Raw genomic sequence first — 22,221 nt, forward strand, 5'->3', positions numbered from 1 at the left:
TCCCCCCCCCCCACTAAGTGATGCCTGTTATATATATATATCAAGAAAGAGATCCTAATCTACATCCCTGTAAAAACAGATAGGCCTAAACCATGAAGTACAGCTTATGATCTACTCTGAACTTTCCCAAATCTTAAGAGTTTCACATCCTTTTGGGGGGTTAAACGAATCTTAGATTAAAAATCCTCCATGCCTAAAAGTAATGAGCTGGTCTATATGTAAGTTTTTGTACTACTAATAGTTATAGTATCATTTTTTATTTGTATTTTCATAGCTTCTAGAAGGCCCAGTCACAGACTAGGACTGTTGTGTGCTGTATAAACACAGAACAGAAAGACAGTCTCTGCCAGAAAGCTTACAAACGAACTATAAGACAAGACAACAGATGGATACAAATAGACAGATGGGGGAAGCACAAGGAAACAATGAGACAATATTGTCTCAATAGATAAGACAGATGTAGGGGTGAGGGAAGAGGTATACCATGCAAGCAGAGTGAAGAATGTGATTGTGGAAAATGTAATTAAAGCAATGACACTCCAAGCACGGATGCAGTAATACTGGTATAAATGTGCTTACATTGGTATAGCTTATGCCTAAATTTGGAATTTTTGGAAACTTGGAAGTTTCTAAGTCAACATAATGGTAGTAGTATAAAACCCGTGTGCAGATCAACTCTAAATTGAGCTCATCAATACTTCTTTACTTACTGTAGCTCACTTTAAAACCTGATCCAAGTCAGTTGATTCCCTTCAGCTTAGGTCAGTGACAGTCACTTAGGACACTAGAGGAACGTCTTTTCTTTTCAATCTTTGCATTAAAAAAAAATCATGATTTGTCAGTGACTAACAATTGGGCCACCCATGATAAAAGTTTACAACAATTCATTATAAGCATATTTTTAAAACATTTTAAACTAGTTAAATCCTGTTACATTGCAACCAAAGTGTTTTATCATTCATAACTATACATTTGCCTACCTACAGAATGATGAGTGTCTGTGAATTGAAAGGAAACTAACTCTTAGCTGCCTTACTTCAGTTTTTTTGCCATGATGCAGCATGAAACTAAAGTCATAGCCAGAGCACCAGGCACTCTGTACCTAGTACCAAAATTTCAAAAGCAGCTCCTAAATTCCATAGCAGCAACCCCTACAATCTGAGGCAACGTTTATTCTATTGACATAAAATAACCTTTACTTCCATCCCCACCTCAGCTGTGGTTATAACTAAAGATACTCAGGGATATAAACTAGGTTGGTGATTATTTTCAATCACAGATTTCCCCCCCGCCCCCCACTCTGCTTTCCAAACAGCCCAGCTTTACTAATCAGGCCTCAGCTCCCATGATACTCATAACATCCTTCCTGCTTCATGTGTGCCAGGGAAGCAAGGAGTTTGTAGCTAACTTCAGCAGCTCAGAGATTCTCTCCCTGGGCCTCAGCTGCTGTGGTTTTTATCCAGTCTTCCCAGCTCACTGGTCTATACTGCTGCCTGGCTCCATGGAACAGTGCAGAGAGAATAAACTGTAAACTCTTGTCTCTTGGGAGGAATAGTGGAAAACAAGATGCATCTATAAACAGGTCCTGGAAGGTTAGGAATGTTGGGAACACTGGGGCATGGCCACTAGGTAACTCGAGGGGATGGAAGACCACGAGTGTCGATAAAGCCCACTCGCACTAGGCCCAGGTGTCCTTGGCCCCCCTCCTGCCTGGAGGCACTCGCAGCAGCTCTGCGTACTAGGCCCAAAGTGTCCTTGGCCCCCCCGTCTGGAGGCACACACAGCAGTTATGCTGAGAATCTGCAACAGTATGTTGCAGAGTCAGACTGCCTGAACCTAAGCAAGGCCAAACAGGGGAGATATGGAAGAACAATGCTGAATAAAGCAGCTTTATGTATAGTTTAACAAATGATACAGAGAATCAGGGAACTAGCTGGGAACTGGATTGGCTGGCTATATGGATACTTGGGGCAGCTTGCTATTGGATAAGTATGCTGGGAAAAAGGATGTATAAAAGCCTGTGTAACTTCCTGCTCTGTGTGCAGGATTTGAGATTTTATTCTCCCTGTACCTTTTTGCAGCTGCAAATAAACTTTTCTGCTTCTCCACCCCATTGTGATTATTGGGTGTAGCACACCGGGTAACGAACCACTCAAGCTGTTGTTCAGCCTCTCGGCACTGGGTGCCGGCAACAGCTTTTGGCGTCCCTGGGTGGGCGACGAGGCTGCAAGATGGAAAAGGAAATGTTGGGTGCCTAGTGCAGTAAAATGTTGAATTCTGTGGCACCTTGAAAAAATTCCAGAATCCTTGACCACAGAAGCATGAAGTCTCTGAAGCCCTGACAGAAATGAACAGGGCAGATTGCACCCTTTAAAGCTGTAGATGCAGCCTCTCTGCAGGCTCAGGCAGATGACCCTGCTTTGGTTTACATTTGATTCATCCAGGTTAGCATTGTAACCATAAGGGCTACATGCATTTTTTTAAATGATAACTGAGATTCTGGAACACAATTCTGCATCATGGAAAAGAATTCTATGGTAAACTCTCTGACAGTGGAATATATGGACCCTGGTGAATGCTGAATGTAATATGAACAAGCACTGGTAGTTTGAGAAAGTTGTGCTAAAGTATTTTCCCATATAGCAACACACAGTGTTCAGATTATCCTCATTGACCCTGGTACAACTTCAGAGTGACAGATGGCAGAGTTTGGCTCAGCATTTCTGTAGTCATTTTAGGCTAGTTAAAATCTTTCCTTGTGCTAATGTAGGTAGCATCGGAAACTTAAAGCAGTGTGTTTACATTGTCAAATTCAGGTAAACATCTGAAAATACAATGTAGCTTAAGACAATATAAATCTTATTTAAAAATGGGGAGTAGCTAGTCTAATAATTAACATGTACCTGCTGACAACAATGTAAGCTTGATCCAGAGTCACTGAGGGTATGTCTTCTAGACCAGTGCTACTCAAAGTGGTGGTCCGCGGACCGGTACCAGTCTGCGAGCCATCGGCAGCCAGTCTGCACGCACAGTGGAAGAAAGAATTGTTGATCCCCCACATCAGATAGCTTGAGAAGCACTGGTCTAGGTTGCAATTTAAAACTTGCTGCTGGCCCAGGCTCAGGGGCTGTTTAATTGCAGTGCGAACATTCAAGCCTGAGCTCTGGTACCCTTGCAATATCCTAGAGCCTAGGCTCCAGCCCAAGCCTAAATGTCTACACTGCAATTAAACAGTGCCTAAGCCCAAGCCCCCTGAGCCCAAGGGATGAGCCAACTGCGGGTGTCAGATTGCAGTGTAGACATATCACCAAAAAGGAACTTAAGGTAACACCAGATCTTGAAAAGATGCAACCTGCTAGTTTATAAATCTTGGATCCAATTTATTTGGCTCTTTGTTCCTAGTGATTAGTAATGCGTCTAAAAATCCAGCTATGTATTTGAGCTCCAAGATGTAATTAAAAGAAAAAACAGCATGAAGCTGCATTCAGGAGCAGACAAACAGTGAAATGGACAAGCAGAGCCGAGTTTGCCGTTGGGCCTATGAAAGAACTGGTTTGCTCATTTTACTTCACATTTCTTCTTGGCAGCATAGTGTTATTGGACGAGGCTTCTTTATTTAGATAAAGAGTGACTAAAAAGGAGTGATTTATTCATATTAGTAGTGACTCTCTGTTAATGACTCATTAGCGTATGATCAGAGAGAGGATTTGTAACCCAAGGGCCTGTGAACAGATTAACAGAAGGAGACAAAGATGAATTTGCCTTGGAGAATCAGTTTGTAGGGAAGTAAGCCAAATAAGAAGGTTTAATAAATAATTAGGAATCTAGAATTACTAGTGGATATTCCTATTCAAGCAATGAGCATATTAAGAATGTTCACATTGTGTCCTTGAGGTCATATTCCATGTCTGAGACACTATTGCAAATTATGGGACAAGACCATCCACATGGCACAACCTTCAGCTCTGAATAGCCAAGAGACTCCAGCCTGGTTATTCAAACATTAAAAATGCACAAATTAGAAGTGGCTGCTGACTTCCACCTGGCCTTGCACCTTGTTTCTCTTTCATCTCTGCCACCCTCTGGCAGCACAAGAAAGTTCATTCTAGAGTTGTCCATTCTGTAACTAATGAAGGGTGTCTGAGTGCTGGGAAGTTCTTCATGCCCAGCTTGCAGTAGCTGCTTTGGGTCCAGGTTAATGGCAGCATCAAGAAGCTGCATTATATTCAGATTTCATAGCACTTGACTTAAACTGCCAGAGTCTGAATCTCCATTCCAGCTGAGCAATGATGAGCCCAGAAAATGGGCTTGCCCTCAAACATGGCTAAGATGGCTTTGGGACATTTTATGCTAACTGTATTCAGTGGCTGACCTGATGTGTGTGCATTCCCCAGTGTAACTTAAGGCAGATAAAGTTTTTCCTAACTTGCATCTGGCTGCCTCCAGCCTCAAGGGGCTGTTCCAGAAACCAGGAACAGTTAATTCATAAGGGCACACCACCATACCCTTTTTTTTCCAGGAATGATCTGTACACCAGGGAAACACAGAGATGCTCTGCCTGCCACATGTGGCTTTTCCCCTATTCAGGAAAATGTTCCCTGGGGCCTGTTCATCTGGGTTTATGGCCCCTTTGTAGCAGTGGAACAGCACAAAGGAGTCATAGCAGAACGGAGAATTGGATCTTAGATGCCAAACAAAACTAAATTTATTTCCATACCAACTTTAAAGTCAGTTATTTACTTAAAACTTGCTACATGAGTCCAGCCATTAACAATAATACCACCACTCAAAAGGCAGGTTTTGTAACGGCCTGGAGGTCTAAACCTGGATTTTGGTGGCCAAGAAGGGAAAGAGTTCCATGGTTAAGGTCCCTGATTGACAATGTTCTGCCAGCAGCTCTCTCTTAAATCAAAGGGTGTCCAACTCAAACCCCTCTGTCTTTTAAAGATGATCATTAAATGTCTAAGATCAAGACATCCATTTCACTGATCTATCCCCAATATCGGTCTGAAAGTGCATGCACATAGAATTTGCAGGTTGGGCAGCACACACCATGGAGGCTACACTTATATAAAAGATAGGGCTGTCAACTGATTGCAATTTTTTTAATCATATGATTAATTGCACTATTAAAATAATAGAATACCATTTAAATATTTGGGGATTTTTCTACACTTTCAGATATATTTCAGTTACACAGAATACAAAGTGAGTAGTGCTCATTTTAGATTTACTTTATTACAAATATTTGCATTCTAAAAAATATTTTTCAATTCACCTAATACAAGTACTGTAGTGCAATCTCTATCATGAAAACTTACAAATGTAGAATTATCTACAAAAAGCCCTCCATTTAAAAATATAACTTTAGAACCTACAAGTCCACTCAGTCCTATTTCTTGTTCAGCCAATTACTCAGGCAAATAATGCTGTCTGCTTCTTGTTCACATCACCTGAAAGTGAGAACAGGTATTTGCATGGTCCTGTTATAGATATTTACATACCAGATGCACTAAAGATTCATATGTCACTTCATGCTTCAGTCACCATTCCAGGGGACATGATGGGTTCTACTTGATAACAATCAAAAGCAGTACAGACCAACACATGTTCATTTTCATCATTTGAGTCAGATGCCACCAGCAGAAGGCTGATTTTCTTTTTTGGTGGTTTGGGTTCTGTAGTTTCTGCATCAGAATGGTGCTCTTAAGACTTCTGAAAGCATGCTCCACACCTTGTCCCTCTCAGATTTTGGAAGGCACTTCAGATTCTTAAACCTTGGGTCAAGTGCTTTAGCTGTCTTTAGAAATCTCACATTGGCACCTTCTTTGCATTTTGTCAGATCTCCAGCAAAAGTGTTCTTAAAATGAAGAACATGTGCTGAGTCATCATCCAAGACTGCTATAATGTGAAATATATGGCAGAATGTGGGTAAAACAGAGCTGGAGACATACATTTCTCCCCCAAGTAGTTTAGTCAAAAAAATGCATTAAATTTGTAACAATCATCAGCATGGAAGTAGGTCCTCTGGAATGGTGGCTGAAGCATGAAGGGACTTGAATGGTTAGCATATCTGTCACGTAAATACCTTGAAATGCCAGCTACAAAAGTGTCATGCGAATGCCTGTTCTCACTTTCAGATGAGATTATGAACAATGAGCAGCAGCATTATCTCCTGCAAATGTAAACACACTTGTTTGTCTTAGCAATTGGTTGAACAAGAAGTAGGACTGAGTGGACTTGTAGGCTCTAAAGTTTTGCATTGTTTTGTGTTTTTTAGAGCAGTTATGTAACCAAAAAAAAAATCTACATCTGTAAGTTGCACTTTTACGCTAAAGAGATTGCACTATAGTACCTGTATGAGGTGAATTGAAAAATACTATTTTAGTTACATTTTTACAGTGCAAATATTTGTAATCAAAAATAGAAAGTGAGCAGCATAAGTTCTGTATTCTGTGTTATAACTGAAATATATATTTGAAAATGTAGAACATCCAAAACTAAACATTTCAATTGGTATTCTATTGTTTAAGCAGTGTGATTAAAGGTTTCAGAGTAGCAGCTGTGTTAGTGCATCCGATGAAGTGAGCTGTAGCTCACGAAAGCTTATGCTCAAATAAATTTGTTAGTCTCTAAGGTGCCACAAGTACTCCTTTTCTTGGTGTGATTAAGGAGTTAACTCATGTGATTAACTCATGTGATTAACTCAAAATTGCAATTTAAAAAACTGCAATTAATCAGTTTTAATTGATGCCCTAAGATAGGTTTTTAGGGCAACAGTTTGTCTGGCTGGCTGGCCCTAAATTGCTGCAAGTCCCACTGCCCCCCTCAGTCCAAAGTTCATTAGATCTCCCATTTGCTTTCACTTGTGATACAAAATGCAGCCTGCAGTTATTATTGCTATCCGATCATTAAACGTCATGGTAGGCCAAAAGACATTTCCATCCTGCCTTCTATGTGCCAAAAGCACACTCCTCCACCAGCCTGTGCCTTTTGAATGTCTCAGTGAAATTGCATCTCTTGTTGTGGGTAAGCTGGAATGACTTTATGAGCCATGGAAAATGTGGGTATATGCAGGATCATCTAAAGTCAAAGAGGTGATAAAGACACTACAAGTACTTGGTGGGAAGAGAAATTCCCTTTGCCTGTTCTTGAAAAGTCTAAAGTTCTCAAATTCTTCTGTCACATGCTTTGCCTGGCCACTCTAGATACATATCCAAGAACTAGCTTGATGATCTACTGAGCTAGCCTGCATCACCACAAAGTAATACTGCCTTTCTGTAACTATCCTTCTGGGTTTGCTGGGTTAGAGGGGGACAGAGAATGGACATATGGGTTCCATCAATAGCTCCTGCATAGGTCAGAAATCCCAATTGTTTCAATCCCTCAATTACTGGCACACTGACCACCTTGATTGCATACCCCTGCAATACATTATGTTTACAAAGCAAACTTCCACAACAGCATCTTTTCAATCCCAAATTGATGCCTAGATGATCCATATCTATCTAATGTACCTAATTTCCACAAGGAAATTGCCAAACTTTGACAGAAATCAGAGCTTTCATTCTGGTGGATGTACTTCTCAGAACCAGCTCACCACAGAGGAACATAAATGTCTTTCATTCTGGAATTATGAAGGTGCAGCTGCTCATCCCAATTCTCAAACAACTCAACCCACCAGTCTGTGATTAGCACTCAAAAGTAGTGTTCTGCTCAGTGAACATTACTCAGCTACTACAGAGATCAAAGCAACTCCAAGGATAGAATGCAGGATTGTTGCAGCAAATACTCTATCAGCTGCTGGTCTCAGCATCTAACTCTCCACAGATACTGCTAGACCACCCATCACCACCACTGCACAACAGCTGCTTCAAAAGCTTTGTGACAGCTTTCAGAGATCTCCAGCAGAGAGATTTGCAGAGCAGGAAATGAAAGATGAAATTTCATCCTGACCTCCATTTTCAAAAGAGGAAAACAGCACCAGTTCCTGGGAATTTATGGGAGGCTCCCATGGATGTGGGAGTTTGATCTATTCTCCCACAATTCCTGTAGATGCTGAAGCCCTTTTGAAATCTCCCAGAATACACTGCTTCAAGAAGCTATTCCAAGAACTGAGAGATAAGTGCCTGAAGGGCAGCGCAACTGCAATGGTGTCATACAGTACTAGTGTGGACATGGGGCAAAACTGCAGATGAAATTGCTTGGCTAATGCACTGCACCTTTGCTACTTGAATTGGTGGTATCCCTTCTGGCAGCTCTCATTTATGCCAAAGACTAGTCTGGTCCCAGGACCTAGGTGCCACAAAACCATCTTTATATCTGATCTTGCACTGAGTTGGTGGCAGCCCAACCAGAGAATCAGGGACAAATTCTTTAATAATGTCACTTTCATATAAGCAATTGCTGTAGTTACACAGGATATTATGCAATTGCAAACGGGAAAGAATGTGATCCACAAGACATGATACACATTGAGACTCTCTCAACTTTTCTCAAAGGTTGAGAACTATTCATGTTATCCTGTTAAAATACTTTCTTAAAGAGTCTTGCTTCATATAGGTTTCAGATTAGCAGCCATGTTAGTCTGTATCCACAAACAGAACAGGAGTACTTGTGGCACCTTAGAGACTAATCAATTTATTTGAGCATAAGCTTTCGTGAGCTACAGCTCACTTCATCGGATGCATACTGTGGAAAATACAGAAGATGTTTTTAAGACACACAGATCATGAAAAAATGGGTGTTTATCAGTTGACAATCTAAATGGGCCATCTTGATTATCACTACAAATTTTTTTCTCCTGATAATAGCTCATCTTAATTAGCCTCTTACAGTTTGTATGGCAACTTCTACCTTGTGTGTGTGTGTGTATATATACACACACACCCACCTTACTATATGTTGCATTCTATGTATCCAATGAAGTGGGCTGTAGCCCACAAAAGCTTATGCTCTAATAAATTTTAGTCTCTAAGTTGCCACAAGTACTCCTGTTCTTTTTGTGGATACAGACTAACATGGCTGTTACTCTGAAACCTGTGTACAAGAGAGTACTTAAAGACAATTACAGTGTCCACAATAGCAGACATTGCCCATCCCAAAGCACGCGCGCACAACTCAGGAGCCCCAAAATGGTGAGTAAGCACAGGGTCAAGGGGGACTGATTGTTTCACGGCTGTACTGTCCTCTGGGGTTCTGTACCTTGGGGAGAGCTAACAGCTTCAGGGGGCCCCTATACTGAACACTATCCCCACATTTTCCACAGGAGTGTGTCCTGGAAGATATGTTGCTGCTGAGGGTGACCTGGGAAGCAAGGGAGGGTCTTCTACTGCAATGCGGCTTCCGCCCTGACCCATATGCAGCTTGCCTGTGTGCAGCTATGTCCCCCCCACCCCTCATGGCACAGTGGTGTGGACATGTTAGCCTGACTGGAACAAGGAGCACAGCCAAGGAACCTGCACAAGTGGATTGCCCATCTTCTGCATGAGACCTTTGAAGAGATCACTGAGGCAGATTACTGTGATGTGAGAGAGCACATAAACACCCTATTCTGTATCTAGGCATGCATGCAGCCCTAAGCCTCCTTGCCCCAAGAGCCCCCACTGAACTTCCTTCCTTCCTAAAATAAAAGCTGCTTACTGGGCACCTCCTCTGCTGTTTGTTCTTCCCCAAGCACCATCCACTGTGACTGGCTACCTTCCTCCTGGCTTGAAAACAGCTTCTGGCTGCATGGATCTAGGGATGCCGGGCTTTCCCCTCCTCCTCGGCACCCTCACTCCTGCTTTCCTCCTGCTGCCTTGTTGAACTGGGCTCTGAAGTGTCCATGGTCCACTTTGGAGTGGAGGTGGGGTCACCACCAAGTATCGTGTCCAGCTCTTTGTAGAAATGGCAGGTCATGAGGGCAGCACCGGAGCAGCTGTTTGCCTCATGGGCTTTGTGGTAGGCATTCTGCAGCTCCTTCACTTTAACCCTGCACTGCAGTTCATCCCAGTCATGGCCCCTTTCCATCATGCCCCTTGATATCTGCCTGAAGGTTTCAATTCCTATGACTGGAGCGCAGCTGAGACTGGACAGCTTCCTCCCCACAAACACTGATGAAGTAGAGCACCTCACCATTGCTCCATACTGGGGATCGCCTGACACATGGAGGCATGGTCACCTGGAAAGATTTGCTGAGAGCACTCCACTCCTGGCTGAGCAAACAAAGGGGATTTTCAAAATTCCCAGAGAATTTAAAGGGTGGGTCTGATGCTTGGTTACCTGAGGGCAGGGCAGTAGAGTTCAAAGTGATGACCAGAGTGGCTAGAACAGGCATTTACGGACACTTCTGGAGGCCAATCAGCCAGCAGTTAGGTTTTTTGCCCCCACTGCTCCACTTGGAAGGCAGTTCCAGAATCTCACTCCTCTAATGGCTAGAACTCTTCACCTAATTTCAAGCCTAAAAACTTGTTGATGGCCAGTTTATATCCATTTGTTCTTGTGTCAGCATTGGCACTTCATTTAAATAAGAAGGATGAATACCAGGGAGGGAGAAAACTTGTGTTTATAGAGAGCAATCATATCTCCCCTCAACCTTCTTTTGGTTAGGCTAAAGAAGCCAAGCTTGTGCTGGGCCCAGGTGGGGAGCACAGCGGGTGTGGCAAGCTACTACCCCAGCCAGACTCTCTCAGGAAGCTGCTGGGCTCCACAGAGCAGCAACCCAGAGAAGCCCCTTCTCCCTGCTCAGGTCTCAGCTGCCAGGGACAGGGGACAGGCATAGCCTAATTATTAGTGTTGTGTCAGGGGATATTTGAGAAACTCTTATTCCAGTGACATGTCTTCAGGATGCGAGTACCTCTGCAGTTGGAAGACTGGATGTTTTCATCCTGAATTGGAGAAAAAAGTCAAACAGACCATTTCAAAAAAGTGTCAATTCATTCAGAACTTTGAAGATTCAAAATATTTCATTTTGACTTGGCTTAATATTAATGTGTCCCCCTGAGCTGCCACAGAGCCACATAGGATTTGTAGTTCAAGTACCTAATGCCTCCATTCTCCTCTATGGGCTAGGCTTTCTAGATGGACTACATTTCCTCGGATTCCTATGAAGCACCATAGTCACATGACTCATGTTGCACCATGTTGGTTCAACTGTTCAGTTCAGTTCAACAAATCAAAAGGGTTCAATTCAGGTTGACCTGACCAAAACAAAAACTTCCCCACAGAAAACTGAAAAAATTCTACATAACTATTTTCCATTAAAAACATTTTGATGGAAAATTTGACTGGTTCTAGTTTTCAGTTCCCATTCTCCACTGGCAAAGCGACTCAAGTGTCACCAGCTCTAATTTCTAGAGTCATAACAGTAGTAATTTGCAATGACTTCTGTTAAATTTCATTTACTAATGCCTCTACCAAAAGAGACAATGGCATGATAATTTTATACTATAACAGAGGAATTCTAACTACTTACAGCATCTTTACAGAAGGAATCCATTTGCAAACTTGGCTGATTTTGTACAAGTATGGTATTAGTTTATACTCATATCCACTACCTATTCATTTTTCCATTTCAGTTATTCTTTCATAAATCTTGCACAGTGCAGCAGCTAACAGCTCTTTCAATTTATAGTGTGCTTAACTTTCATCATGAGGTTTTTCTTTTTATGTTTAAATGAAATAACGCATTTTACATTGACAATTTACGAGAGAAAAACGTAAAAGGTGTTTTTATGGCCTTTGTCCAAAACTTTTCAAGATTGCATTCTGGGATGCATAGACTGAAATCATTTGCTTGGTATATTTTAGTGATCAAACATATTATAAATGGAGTCAATAGGGTAAAAGACAGTTCATGATTAAAACAACAAGTTTCACTGCTGAAAAGAGGATTTTTCCCTCCAAGAAGAGGCAGAAATAGAGTTCTGAGATTTGAAATCACTGTAAGGGTAACAGTGAAATATTATTCAAGATATTAATTTTGTTTCTTTGCATTTATAAGAATAGACAAAAAGGTACCCCCTCCCAGGATCTAGGTGCCCTTAATATAATGAGATTTACCAACCTGGCTGTCAAATTCTGTACCAGCTTCAGTTTGAGTATATGAGAAAAGCAGTTCCAAGTACAGCATTGCAGTAATGTAGTTTTGAGGTTCATAGATGTACAAGACTAGAGAGGACCACTATGATCATCTACTCTGGCTCCCTGTTTCACACAAGTCCTAGAATTTCACCCATTAGTTCCTGCAGTGGAAGGAATTATTCTTCCTACTGTGTAAGCGAGCACTATCAAGTCAAATAACCTACAGCATATCTTTTAGGCATCCAATCTCTATTTAAAAGACTCTCAGTGATGATGAATCTACCACTACTTTTGAGAATTTATTCCAGTGGTTAATTACCCTGACTCAAAAATTTGCATTTTTTCCCCAATCTAATTTCAGTTTTCAGCCACGGCATCTTGTAATTCTTGTTTCCTACATTAAAAAAAAAGGTTCAGATCCTAGAGAAAAGGTTGCAACAAAGCCAGATACAACTAGTGGATAGGAGGTGCAAGGGGAAGAACATCCTGGCTACTGCTGAATCTAGATTACTGGGAATCAAACTAGACTTTCAAATAACAGACCTAAACCCTGTGGCCTGAAGCCCAAATTGTTGGGAGCTTGCTATTGACATCTGTTGGTGAAATGGGAGAAGAGCAGCCCAGAGCTGCTGTTGGTGAGCAAGGGGGAATGATTCAACGGCCCAAGCTTTATTTGCATTTTAGTTCTATGACAGTTTGGGGCATGTGGTTAAAATACAGTTAAGTTTTGAGGGAAATAAAATACTATTGACCCTACTGAGAAATTGAGACAAGAGATCAACACCAAATGTGCCAGAGGTCACCCTGACTATTACTTCAGTCAGGCACAGTTGGGCAAGTAAGCCTGGACAGGTCAAAAAATAGAGGATTGTATTTTGCACTAAGTGCTTTTCTGGTGGTAAGGATTCTGTTAAGGATTCTAGATAACCCTGATCTACCTTTGAAAAGCTGAGTTAAAAAGTCAGGTAAAAAAAGCAGATGGTACAGAGCTGAGGTGATGCTGACACAAGTGAGAGCCATGAGATAACTTGGGCTGAAGCTGCAGGGAACAACAGTCTACCTGAGGGAGGCTTCCCTATTTGGCCATCAGAACTGGTATCTGCTCAGGTGATAGAGTTCTAGGATAGCCTAGGCAGCACTGACCTGTCAGAATCATTGGTCTGGACAACAAACCAGTCCAGGACAAACTGTGAGTAAAGAGCTGGGGAGGACAGAAGTGGCTTGCATGCATTAGACACTCATAATTGGAAGAGGACTGAGGTTGGGATTATTGTTAAAATTGCCATAGGGCCTTACCTAATAGATATTAATTGCTGGCTTTCCCAAGTTCATTCTGTTGTCGTCATTTCCCTCCACCTGCCCCCCTCCCTCTTTAAAAGAAGGAGAACATTATTAAACCCCTGGACTCACTGTTTGTGAATGGGGAAGTATCCATCAAGGGTAGAGCATGGCAGCCCTGGATCAAAGGAAGCATGTATGTATGTACATACAGAGAGAGAGGTGGATTCATTCCCCTCTGGGTGAGGGTTTGAGCCAGTGGTATTTCAGTTTTTTAGAAGGAACCCCTAGAAAATTGAACCTGGTCCTTTTGGCGGACAACACCTAGCAGAAGTGTTACATCTACAAGAGTAACGCATTGTAGACAAAGATACTCAGAGGGGAGTAGATTTAAACTTCAGCACATCTCCTAGCTGCTTTCCCCAACATCATTTTTGTTTTACCTGGATGAAGTTACAGCCAACCTGCTCTCATCCATGCCCCACTCAGCCAGATGCTGGGACAGAGCTCCTCTGCATTGTGTGTGAGACAAAAAGGAGAAACAAAAGCTGGAGGTCACTTCTGTATTGAAGACACCAAAACTCAGGCTCTCTCCCTAGCACTCCCATATATACTGAACAAGAGGATAAGATGAATCCCAACAGAACTCATAAAAGCATCTTTGGGGAACAGGACGAATTGTTCAACACTACCTTCTTGGATATTTTAGAGAAAAAAAATACTTGAGAGCAATCCCACCCACTCCTTTCACCCACAAGCAAGTCAACCACCTCTTATACTGAAGGCAGATAAATATATCTTCATAGATAATTATTCCTCTAATTGCAAGAGCAAGATTGTCAGCCTATGAAGACTAGGTACCACACAAGTAGTTTCACTGACTTGAGGGCTATTTGCATGATTAAGGCAAGCAGGACTTAGCCCTCCAAAAGGCCATTGCAAAGGATTAAACAAGAGAGTCACAAGAGGCTCTAAAAGCACCAAGGACTGTTACAAACCACAGCAGAATTAAAGATTCTTTACTTCACATTTAACATTAAGGTATGTTAAAGAAAAATGCCTGTGCCCTTTGATTTCTTTCCTCAAGGATTTGTTAATGCTCTAGGAACAGATGTCTGATAAGACTAAAACTGAGGGATGAACTACCAGAGCCTTGCTGGGGAGGAGAGAGAAGGATGCTGGTGGGTTGGTACTCCCCTGCCTGAGTAGGTGGCTGAGGAATGGGAAGAACTTGGGCTTCACCATCCAACATAGTGGCCTGCATCTAAGAGGTGGCATAAAGGAGGAAGTAAGCTGTGCCAGCAAAAAGGGTGATGTGACTTATTTCCCCTCTGGAGCAAAGGGAAACATGAGATTAATGACTCAGATTTCCCAGTGTAGTGCAGCTACATATTTCCCCTTTATTCAGACTTAATGGTAAGGTGAAATGCCAGTACTTTGTTCATCTGAGACAAAGCTTTATACTAATTTGTTAAATTTATCTGATCTGGGTTTTGTTTGGCTCCATGTACCAAAGTTGATATATTTTTATGCAAGAATCTCTCCCTTGAGGGACTCAAGGCCCATGTTTGGAAGGGCCGTTTTCCATTCAGCCCTCAAAGCACTGCACTAGAAACAAGATAAAGGGTTATATCTGTCAAAGCAATTTTAAGGATAACTAATGAATATACTTGCCATTCTATTCAGCCTCTGTACTCTCGCTTTCTTCCCTGTTATCTATCTCTACTGTGATCTTTGTATTCTGTATTTATCTTTATTAAGATCTCTAGACATGGATGCTTTTTTTGTGTGAAGTATAACAGAAAAGTTATAGCTTCTCACTTCACTAATGGCAATAACAGTCATTTTAAATGTACAGGCACCCATTGCTGAAGGCTCTTTGATCCTTAAACTTATTACAGTAATGCCAACATGTGCAGCTAGGCACTCTATAGACACAGACACACTATCCTCAGCTGCCCTTTTACCCAGCTGTTATTCGGTGGCTAATTTCTTGTAGACACCACAGTACAAGTGTGCCATAAGGTGGGATTAGAATGAGGAGAGGGTAGTGTGGATCAGCTCAAAAAGGGCTTTTCATACACAGGATGGAATGGAAGTGTAGAGTCTGCATGAGAAATGGACACTGAAGCTAGCTTTCTTGGTACAGTGGAGGTGATAAGACCAATTAAAAACAACCACAGAAACCTGCCTGAATGGAAGCTAATCATAGATTATCAGGGTTGGAAGGGACCCCAGAAGGTCATCTAGTCCAACCCCCTGCTTGAAGCAGGACCAATTCCCAGCCAGGGCTTTGTCAAGCCTGACCTTAAAAACCTCTAAGGAAGGAGATTCTACCACCTCCCTAGGTAACGCATTCCAGTGTTTCACCACCCTCTTAGTGAAAGTTTTTCCTAATATCCAATCTAAACCTCCCCCACTGCAACTTGAGACCATTACTCCTCGTTCTGTCATCTGCTACCATTGACAACAGTCTAGAGCCATCCTCTTTGGAACCCCCTTTCAGGTAGTTGAAAGCAGCTATCAAATCCCCCCTCATTCTTCTCTTCTGCAGGCTAAACAATCCCAGCTCCCTCAGCCTCTCCTCATAACTCATGTGTTCCAGACCCCTAATCATTTTTGTTGCCCTTCGCTGGACTCTCTCCAATTTATCCACATCCTTGTAGTGTGGGGCCCAAAACTGGACACAGTACTCCAGATGAGGCCTCATCAATGTCGAATAGAGGGGGACGATCACGTTCCTCGATCTGCTGGCAATGCCCCTACTTATACATCCCAAAATGTCATTGGCCTTCTTGGCAACAAGGGCACACTGCTGACTCATATCCAGCTTCTCATCCACTGTCACCCCTAGGTCCTTTTCCGCAGAACTGCTGCCTAGCCATTCGGCCCCTAGTCTGTAGCGGTGCATTGGATTCTTCTGTCCTAAGTGCAGGACCTTGCACTTATCCTTATTGAACCTCAGATTTCTTTTGGCCCAATCCTCCAATTTGTCTAGGTCCTTCTGTATCCTATCCCTGCCCTCCAGGGTATCTACCACTCTTCCCAGTTTAGTATCATCCGCAAATTTGCAGAGAGTGCAATCTATACCATCCTCCAGATCATTTATGAAGATATTGAACAAAACCGGCCCCAGGACCGACCCCTGGGGCACTCCACTTGACACCGGCTGCCAACTAGACATGGAGCCATTGATCACTACCCGTTGAGCCTGACAATCTAGCCAGCTTTCTACCCACCTTATAGTGCATTCATCTAGCCCATACTTCCTTAACTTGCTGACAAGAATACTGTGGGAGACCGTGTCAAAAGCTTTGCTAAAGTCAAGAAACAATACATCCCCTGCTTTCCCTTCATCCACAGAACCAGTAATCTCATCATAGAAGGCGATTAGATTAGTCAGGCATGACCTTCCCTTGGTGAATCCATGCTGGCTGTTCCTGATCACTTTCCTCTCATGCAAGTGCTTCAGGATTGATTCTTTGAGGACCTGCTCCATGATTTTTCCAGGGACTGAGGTGAGGCTGACTGGCCTGTAGTTCCCAGGATCCTCCTCCTTCCCTTTTTCAAAGATTGGCACTACGTTAGCCTTTTTCTAGTCATCTGGGACTTCCCCCGTTCGCCACGAGTTTTCAAAGATAATGGCCAATGGCTCTGCAATCACAGCCGCCAATTCCTTCAGCACTCTCGGATGCAACTCGTCCGGCCCCATGGACTTGTGCACGTCCAGCTTTTCTAAATAGTCCCTAACCACCTCTATCTCCAAGAGGGCTGGCCATCTCTTCCCCATTTTGTGATGCCCAGTGCAGCAGTCTGGGAGCTGACCTTGTTAGTGAAGACAGAGGCAAAAAAAGCATTGAGTACATTAGCTTTTCCCACATCCTCTGTCACTAGGTTCCCTCCCTCATTCAGTAAGGGGCCCACACTTTCCTTGGCTTTCTTCTTGTTGCCAACATACCTGAAGAAACCCTTCTTGTTACTCTTGACATCTCTTGCTAGCTGCAGCTCCAGGTGCTATTTGGCCCTCCTCCTGATTTGGCCCTCCTGATTTCATTCCTACATGCCCAAGCAATATTTTTATACTCTTCCCTGGTCATATGTCCAACCTTCCACTTCTTGTAAGCTTCTTTATGTTCAAGATCCGCTAGGATTTCACCATTAAGCCAAGCTGGTCGCCTGCCATATTTACTATTCTTTCGGCACATCGGGATGGTTTGTCCCTGTAACCTCAACAGGGATTCCTTGAAATACAGCCAGCTCTCCTGGACTCCTTTCCCCTTCATGTTAGTCCCCCAGGGGATCCTGGCCATCCGTTCAGGAAAGCAGACTTCGACTCTCTCAGGGAAGTCCAGGGTCCGTATCCTGCTGCTTACCTTTGTTCCCTGTGTCAGGATCCTGACCTCAACCAACTCATGGTCACTGCCTCCCAGATTCCCATCCACTTTTGCTTCCGCCACTAATTCTACCCGGTTTGTGAGCAGCAGGTCAAGAAAAGCGCCCCCCCCCAGTTGGCTCCTCTAGCACTTGCGCCAGGAAATTGTCCCCTACGCTTTCCAAAAACTTCCTGGATTGTCTATGCACTGCTGTATTGCTCTCCCAGTAGATATCAGGAAAATTAAAGTCACCCATGAGAATCAGGGCATGCAATCTAGTAGCTTCCGTGAGCTGCCGGAAGAAAGCCTCATCTACCTCATCCCCCTGCTCTGGTGGTCTATAGCAGACTCCCACCACTATATCACTCTTGTTGCTCACACTTCTAAACTTAATCCAGAGACACTCAGGTTTTTCTACAGTTTTGTACCGGAGCTCTGAGCAGTCATACTGCTCCCTTACATACAGTGCTACTCCCCCACCTTTTCTGCCCTGCCTGTCCTTCCTGAACAGTTTATAACCATCCATGACAGTACTCCAGTCATGTGAGTTATCCCACCAAGTCTGTTATTCCAATCACATCATAGTTCATAGCTAAGCATTACAAACCTCCATATTCCATCTTGCAATATACAAAGCACATGAGCTATTGCACACACACTAGCCATGGGGAGGCAGTAAAGCTAGTGGCTAGACCAAGGTACTGTGAATGAGAAGACTAGGGCTCAATTTCCAACTCAGCTCCTGACTCACTCACCAACTGTTTAGGTCATTGTTTCTCCACTGTAAACTGGAGACAAGAGTACATGACTAAATGCTTTGAAATCCTCAGGTGAACTGTAAAAATTCTGATTATTAAAGTGTTACAGGGAAAACAAAGCTCTTAAGGGCAATCTGTAGCTGCTGGGAACCCATAAAGCCAGCTTCCTTTGTGGGAAAGAGGACTAGAAAGGTCTTAGTCTGCCCCTCTACTGGTAGAATGATGCCTTTGAGTGGGAGTGGAAGGATACCATGAAAGGGCACTGGCCATTAGAAGCCATTCATACTAGTGAGCCAATGTTTTATGCCTTACCACAATTTCTCTTCACCTCCTTTTCCCTCCCAAAGGATAATTGCATGCTAATTTCCTGTAACAACTTCTTGTATGAGAGTTTATGGGACTAGGTTTTATTTTAATATTTTTCAGAGTAGCAGCCATGTTAGTCTGTATTCGCAAAAAGGAGTACTTGTGGCACCTTAGAGACTAACCAATGTGAGCATAAGCTTTCGTGAGCTACAGCTCACTTCATCGGATGCTATTTTTGTTCATCAAGAGAAACTGGTTTGAGCAAATCTGGCTAGTTGCTCAGGGCAGTAAATTTTCTTCACTTTTCTAATTTGATAAGGTATCACTAAACAATTTTTTTTAAAAATTGATACGTGTACTTAGTAAATCTTAAAGATATGCAGGGAAAATAAGCAGCTTATTGGTAAGTCCTCAGAACACCTTTTGTACTAGCCAGTGTTTCAATTATCAGTGATAAAATTAATTTTGACATATAAAAATGTGACAGGTAATAGTGAATTAATCCAAATGTGTGTATTGTATCATCAAGATTTCAATTAATTTAGACCAAATTGTTCAATCTTAGTTCATAAAATGTCCTGATTATACAAAGTATAATCAAAGTTGCTTTCATTCCAGTGAAGCTGAAATTGAACCAACAAGTTAACTCTTGTCTAAGCCACTGAAGTTTATATCAGACACATTTTCCCTTATTTTTTACCTAATTTTGAAAACAGTTCCACATGGGGGGTTACAGGACTAGTGAATTATTTGAGCAAAGGAACTGGGCTAGTGGGTTTTAAGATACCATTGACCAAAACTGTAAACCCTGTATATGATGGAAACCACTTACCCTGCATAAGAGTCTGATAGCTAGTCAAAACTTCAGCTTTCATATGGAAAATAAAGTAAAAGAATTACGCTTTTTTTACATTTTGTTGGATGCTTTCCAATAATAAATTTGCTCAACTCTAGTGACAAACAAGTCTTTACAATTCGTTCCTAAAATACCACCTAAGTCTGTGTGATATTACTGAGATCCAGTTGGATTATGATATACAAAGCTATTGCAAAGCTGACTTAACTGGTTAAGTCAGAATTTCCCCTTGTGTAGATCTGGTATAGTGATTCCTATGCTATCACTTTCCCCTATAACCTTCCTGGATGAGGGGCGTAGCCAGTAAGCTGCTACTGCCATCTGATCCCTAGCGGCTTGAATAGACAACTATGGAGCAAATTCGTACCTAGTTAACTCTATTCACTCCATTGATTTCTGATTTATTTTTATGAATTACTTGATGCTCTAAATATCCAGTATCTGTGTTTGTTTTGATTTTGTTGTGTCAAACCAGATGCAATTCAGAGATTTACTTTAATTCTTGCAAAGTAGTGTGAAACAGTAAATCCTAGCTCAGAAAATTATGGCTGATTGTTATCTCCCTTGTTATGCTGTTGTGGCACCAAGCACTGGTTCTAGTATGCAAAATTTGCCAGAGAAATCAGTCTAAATTGGAAGCTTTGTCTACTAAGACTTACTTATCCTGCCTATCTTGTATGTTATAGTCACTGCAGCAGTTGCTTCTGCAGAAGAACTATGAAACTATTTTTATTTGCCTCTGGAGTCGTATTTAAATGTGCCAGCAAGAACACTGCAGATTTCCATTTAAAAGAAAGAATGCCTCCTCAAATTGTACAGCATAGATGAATTATTATTTAACAGCTGTGTGGGTTGGAAAAGCGTGAAGAGTTTTAATGTCCTTGTTGGATCATCTTGATTTCTGGGATGCTAAAGTAGAGAATCTAAAATGCATGACTGCAGCTCAGAAATTGAGGCAGCTATTAACAATAAAGGTTATGGTCCTAGACAAAATTTTAAAGAGGGTAGGCTAAATTCAGCCCTGTTTATAATTTTATGTAGCTCCCAGAGTTTGCTTACAACAGGCCTGAATTTGGCCTATTGTCTTACAGTGTGCAGAAAGAGGGAATTCTTGCTTTCCAACAAACAATAGTTCTCAAAAACAGATATTCAGGCACGGACAATTAATGACTGCCAACCTACAACTAAAAATGGACATTCCCCATATCCTGACTATCACAAGCGTCTCATCCCTCCTTTCCTGCCTCCCAATGACAAGGACTAGATCATCCTCCTGCTGTCAAACCCTGGCTGCCTTCTCCTCTCGAATGATTAGCAAGCCACTCCCAGTTTCAAAAACCCTCCTGTCCTGACCATCCAATGACAAAATGCAAATGGTTTTTCAACTCCCTTGCTCATCTAAACAGGAGATTAAAACACCCAATGAAATATAAATGCATTGGGTCCTCTCCCCCCTTCATGGGAAGTTGTCACTGGGCACAGCTTCCCTCCTACCTTCTTCCCTGCAGAAACTACATGGATTCTAGTGGTTGTGCCTTCACCATACCCTTTTATTTTAGGTTCCTTCCACCATTTCCATAACAATCCCCATGAAACAGTCTATTTACAGCACAACTGTGCTTTTTGGCCCTCTCTCCAGGACCTGAGGAAGTCTCCCTCTCTTGGGCCCTCCACATAACTGAGCTCACATAACCCTAGTTCCCTCCTCCTTGGAGCTTCCTTCCTGCCTCTTTATCAGCCTTGGCCTGGTGGGATAATTGGCTCCTTATCCCACCCAACCAGCCAGCCTGATTGTCTAGTTATCCCCATCAGCTTTCTTAATGGGAACTAGTGATCAGAGTGCAGGCTCACCTGTAGGCACCATGCTGTGGCAAGAGGGAGACCCTGGCACATGTTTACCTGCAGTGCAGCTCCTCCAGAACCTTCTCCTCAGGTTCTGGCTGCACTTCCCCCTGATCTTTGCACACCCCATCTGTGGCTCTACAAAGTCACAAGACATCCTCATCAACCTCTTCCTGAGGCTGGCAAAAGTGGCCATTTACAAAACCAGGAGGAGGATGCTGGATGGGGAGGTGGTGTGGCACTGTGGGTCAGACTTCAGTTCCTCCCTTCCATCATGTATCTGGGCAGAATTCCTCTGGGTGGCATCTGCTGGCTCCCTAGCAACCTTTAAGGAGAGTGGGTGCTGTCCAGGATTCTCTACTCAGCGTCCCCACCTGGTTCCCTTTGTTTGACCCTTTGACCGCACTCCGGTCCCTGTTTATTCATTTGTTGTCCCCTGTATTCAGTTGAAACTCAGGTTTAATGGCTCACCTTTCTAGGTTGGGGTAGTGGCCTTCAGCTGCAGGCGGGCTTGTGCCTGCCCACCATCCCAGGATTCAATAAGTGTTCACACCCTGCTGCTGTGTGAGGGAGACCCAGGCACACATCTACCTTGAGTGCACCAGATATCCTCTGGTTCTGGCTGCACTTCTCCCCACAAAGTCGTGAGATCTCCTTGTCAACCTCCTCCTGGCCCAGGCCAACGTGGCCATTTATTCCACCAGGAGGAGAATACTGGACAGGGAGGTGCTCTTGTTAAGGAAAA

At 42.7% G+C, this 22,221-nt stretch overlaps 1 long non-coding RNA gene across 1 annotated transcript in view; it reads left to right on the top strand.

Annotated features, from left to right (window-relative positions):
• LOC311515315 overlaps positions 1-22,221 on the top strand; it is a 35,101-nt gene that overhangs the window by 7,371 nt on the left and 5,509 nt on the right. The gene's annotated exons all lie outside the window — the stretch shown is intronic.

Source organism: Lepidochelys olivacea (assembly GCF_965140295.1).
Source record: "Lepidochelys olivacea isolate rLepOli2 genome assembly, chromosome: 2".
NCBI lineage: Eukaryota > Metazoa > Chordata > Testudines > Cheloniidae > Lepidochelys > Lepidochelys olivacea.